The 5146-nt window shown below is 46.9% G+C and overlaps 1 long non-coding RNA gene across 2 annotated transcripts; it reads right to left on the minus strand.

Moving 5' to 3' along the window:
• Positions 1-1439: 1439 nt before the first annotated feature.
• LOC127314002 (uncharacterized) lies at positions 1440-4774 on the minus strand. Of its 2 annotated transcripts, none has more exons than XR_011748784.1 (4): positions 4332-4774; positions 4124-4232; positions 2934-3018; positions 1440-1607 (listed from the first exon to the last, which is right to left on the minus strand). It is a non-coding gene; the product is annotated as an uncharacterized lncRNA (long non-coding RNA). The 2 variants fall into 2 exon arrangements; XR_007859293.2 differs by having other exon boundaries at positions 4124-4249.
• Positions 4775-5146: the final 372 nt, after the last annotated feature.

A 5146-nucleotide genomic window follows, 5' to 3' on the forward strand; every position in this document is an offset into this window, starting at 1 on the left:
TGTTCTTTCAGGTCCTGGTACATCTTGGTACCTCCGGGGTGGATTGAGTAAAGGGTGTCATGGGCTTCTTGCAGAATGACTTGTTTCAAGTCAGAGTCCGATGGTACGCAGAGACGTTCTTTGTACCAAAGAACTCCGGCTTCATCTACGGTGAATCCGGGGGCTTTTCCTGCGGCTATCTGTTTCTTGATTCTGTCAATGCTAGCGTTGTCTTTCTGGGCTTCCTTGATCTGACCAACCAAGGTGGGTTGCAGTTCTATGCTGGCTAGGAATCCTTCACTAACAAGTTCAAGTCTGAACTGTTCAAACTCTTGATGCAAGCTGGGCTGTTCGGTTGCGAGCATGGAGTTCAACTGGCACGGCAGTCGACTCAAAGCATCCGCTACCACATTGGCCTTGCCGGGGTGGTCGTGAATCTCCATGTCGTAATCCTTGATCAATTCGATCCATCGGCGTTGTCTCATGTTCAACTCTTTCTGGGTGAATATGTATTTGAGGCTTTTGTGGTCGGAGTAGATCTCGCATCGATTACCCATGAGGTAATGACGCCAAACTTTCAGGGCTAAGACCATGGCTGCAAGCTCGAGGTCGTGGGTTGGGTAGTTCTGTTCATGTTGCTTGAGTTGTCTTGAAAGGTAGGACACAACCTTGCCTTCTTGCATAAGCACGCATCCAAGTCCAGTCTTGGAGGCGTCGCAATATACGTCAAAGGGCTTTGCGATCTCCGGCATGATCAGGATTGGGGCTGTTGTCAATCTACTCTTGAGCTGTTGAAAGCTCTCTTCACATTTGTCGGTCTACTCAAACTTTCTGTCCTTTTTCAGCAGTTGGGTCATTGGTTGAGCGATGCTCGAAAAACCTTCTACAAATCTGCGGTAGTATCCGGCTAATCCAAGAAAAGCGCGGACTTCGGTTTGTGTGGTTGGGGCTTGCCATTCCATAACAGTTTTGATTTTGGCGGGATCTACGGCAATTCCTCCTGCAGACAAGATGTGTCCCAGGAATCCAACTTCTTCCAGCCAAAACTCACACTTGCTAAACTTGGCATACAACTTGTGCTGTCTAAGGGTTTCTAGAACAATCTCCAAATGTTGTTCATGTTCCTCTTCGGACTTGGAGTAGACGAGGATGTCGTCGATGAACACAACGACAAACTTGTCCAAAAAGTTCATGAAGATCTTATTCATGAGATTCATGAAATAAGCGGGGGCATTGGTGTGACGCCCCAAAACCGGTACCATGAGGATCCCAGCGAACCCGCCGAAATCCGCACGATATCGATTTTAGGAGACGCACCACCAAGCGCCTCGTACACGCCGAAGCATGCACGCGATGCGGGTGGAATCAATCACGAGCGGTAACATTACAACAGGATTACAATAGAGCCCACAAGAAACAGATATATTACAACAACGACTCCAACGAGTCAAGATACAATATACAACATAAGATCCAAATCATACAGAAGATCAAATATGTCCGAGTACGGACAAGATACAAATTGGACTAAGAGTCCTGAAGATAAACGATGGCGTCCATAACCCTGCCCAGGCCAAGCCGGAAGGGTAACCTTGCTAGCGTCGTCTTCATCGAACATATCTTCATACCTGCCCGGTTATATCCCGTAGAAGCAGCAATAAGTACGGGTTCGTACTTAACAAGACTTCAAGACGTATAAGCATTCGTCAACCAGTCGTCCTTTGTACTTGAGGCACGCAGGGGACTTAGAGGACGCAAGAGGAACGTCATAGGCAATATGGTGGGGTTAAGCGGCAGCGCGCAAGCACTAAAAACCTATAGAGACACTCTACAACATTCGTCTATCAGAGAAGGTGAGAGAGCGCATAAAATAACAGTACTATACTCTGCAAACATAACACATCCGATGCGTTCCCCCCTCGCAAGGAAGTACTTACAAAGGGCACTCACACGGTTGTCAAGTTTTAACTATTTATTATTGAAGTTGTTCTAACTTACTACGCAAGTTATTATTAATAAACAACAGGTGTAAGTTGTCTATGGTCGAGTCATACAGCTCCAAGTCGTCCATAACCGTGGACACGGCTTATCGATAAGATGTACACCCTGCAGGGGTTGCCCAAATGTACCCACACGCACCGCTCGATCCACTTACGACAGGTGGATATCACGGCTCGCACTCTCCTTCACGACAACAATGTCCAGGAAGCCACCTAACCAAGTTGAACCCGTATCGAAGTCCGGCCGAATCTCCGAAGCGGACCTAGCTATGTGCGCCAGCGTACTAGGTGGTTTAAACACACACTGGGGCGATAAACCACTTCGCAGCGGCTCCGCGACCTATACGTGCATACCAGAAACAAGGGATACAAGGCACCCAGGGGCTTCCCAAAATAAAGAAGTAGCAGGCTGGCATGCACGCAAACAACAAATGGTAAAACATGCAAACTAGTTGTGGCCACTGGACAAAGCTGTAGATTCCGGCAGTGGTCAAGGGGAGACCCATAAGCATACCCACGTGTGGTTAGAGCGCTCAGTCTCGGAACAGATAACAGGAACTCAGGTCCTAAGTTTCATGGAAACACAAATGAGCCGTCATAAAACGAGCAACTGACCCACCGATGTCTCCGCTAACAACTATTAACAAGTAACCATGATACCCTCAACAGATATAAACATGTAGCATGTGTCATGATTCCCAAACTGATAACCTGATAAGATAACGCTAACGGTAACGAGATATAAACATCACTAGCATGCACTACGACTCGCAAGGCAGACCCGATAACCAAACAACAGCTGTAGGAGGTTGGTGGAGGCAATATAGGCTGCTTGAGGTAACAAGTGGAAGGGACACGTGACAATAACGCAACTTAAAGCTAGCACGAGGGAGAAGGCAAAATAAAATAGGTGAGCGACTTCTGCAGGGGCAGAAGTATAGGGGAAATGCTTGCCTGTTAAAGCTTGCCGAGGGACATCCGAAGAACTCGTCGTATCTCACCACACCATTTCGAGATCCTATCCGAGAAGAAGCAAATGCTGCAACAAACAACGGATGCACATCTTACCACTACGGCAAAAGAATCGGCATGATCATGGTATGATATGCATGGCATGGCAAACATGGTGCGACGATGCAACTTATCCAAATTAAGCGGAATCGGAATCCGGACAAACAAATTAAGGTTGGAGTTGCATTTCTACCGGCAAATTTAATGGTTGATTAGCATGTCATAAGATGGTAGGGGTGAGCTACTTCAATATTAAACGGAGCGGGAAAACCATAAATTGCAATTCCCTAATACTCCGCATTTATATATTAGGTGATAGGCACAAACTAGCACGATTCGACATGATGCAAGATGCAAACATATGTATATGGATGACAATCTATTAATCTATGCATTTTTCTGATAAAGGTAGACATATTGTTTGCAGCAATTGGATTTGTAGAACAAAATATATATGATAAACAAGTTTTGCAAAATAAAGATAATTGGAGGCAGGAAGGGTGGATTTGATCCTCCGGTGCTGATATTTGATCCCAGGTCTAGGCTGGTTCGCTGGCTTGAAAAGATACAGAAGCAAGACAGATATTACTACAGGAATTATTAACTGAATTTTTATCAGGTGTTATCTGGAACTGAAGAACAACGACAGAAAAGAAGGGCATTTTGTCGTCCCTGGAATTCATCTGGTTCTGCTGTCACGTGAACCACTTCGGCTAGACTTAGATCATAGAGTAAGATAGAGAGCAGAACTGATTGAGTAAAAGCAGAGAAAAGCTAGCTAGTCAAATACGTAGCAAGTAAGCAGACTGCTAGATCGATCTGCTGCCGCTCCTAACTAGCTAAGACAAGCTGCTGGATCAATTCATAAGCTAGCTAGCTTAAGCAAGCAAGCAAGTTGCTGAATTGATTCAGGAGCTAGCTGCACTGGGCATGACCGTGAGTGCGTCGTGAGGCGCAGTGAGGCGCGGGGTGCTGTGCGAGTGTGCGACCTGGAAGGCAACAGCGATAGATGAAGTTAACTGAATTTAACTGACAGCTGAAACCGAAACAGAGGAGATCACTCCCGCGGGGATTAAACGACGAAGATGACGACCCAGGCGGGGCAAAAGGGTGGGAGCAGAGGCGACGCTCACCAGGAGGTTGTTGCTGTAGTCATACGAGTCGGAGACGCAGACGCAGACGCCAGGAACACGCACGGGTTGGAGGGTCACCGTGGACGGAGACGATGGACATGGTGGCGACCTTGGGCACAAGGAGAGCTGTCAGTTTAGACAGAAATAAGGGACGGCATGAAGTGATCAAACAGCTCGGGGAAGTGGGGGATAAGGCGCGCCAGCTAACCAGGAAAACAGCGGAGCGCTCGTTGGAGACGGGGACGAAGCGGTGGCGCCGGAAAACGTTGATTTCCTCGCCGGAGTCGAAGAAGAATCGGCGATTTGCTGTCGGTACGAGGCGTCCCCGGACGATTCCTTGCGCGAGGACGATCCTGGCGACGTGACGCAGCTTCTGGTGGCGTTGGTTGGACGCCGGGTTGTACAATACGGTGGGGCGACGGCGAGCTTGGTGGTGGTGCTAGGTCCTCTTGGAGAGAAAAGAGAAAGGGAGGGAGAGCTGGCGGCGGCCTGAGAGGAAAAGGGAAAACAGCTAGGGTTTTCTGGGGTTCTTAGGATTGGGATTAAGAGATTGGGAAAAGCAGAGCTGGTGCGGTGGTGGTGCATGCTGCGTGACCACATGAGCAAGATGATAAACAGGGACTTTCTCGTCTCCTGCCAGCGAAGAAGTAACATGAGCCACCAGGGCGTTCTTGGCTCTAGGAAGGAAAAGCTAGAGCCAGACATAGTGAAAGAGTAGGCCAGGTTGGAGAGCTCACTGAATTCAAACTTTCAGGAATTACAAAAGAATTTAAAGGAAGCCAAAAATAGCAGAAAAGAATTTATAGAGACCAGGATGAGGGAAAGAAACGAAGTAGGAAAGATCCAAGCACATTTTTGAAACTTCATTACCAAGCCAAAACAAATTGCAACATTTTAAATATCGAGTTTGGCGTTTTGTTAAATGAAAAGACAAGAGGAGGTTTTATATAGAAACCATATGAGAGCATAAAATAAAATATTTTTATTTGAAAATAATTTTATTTTGGTAAAAACATGGATAAT

This window comes from Lolium perenne, chromosome 7 (assembly GCF_019359855.2).
Source record: "Lolium perenne isolate Kyuss_39 chromosome 7, Kyuss_2.0, whole genome shotgun sequence".
Lineage (NCBI taxonomy): Eukaryota > Viridiplantae > Streptophyta > Magnoliopsida > Poales > Poaceae > Lolium > Lolium perenne.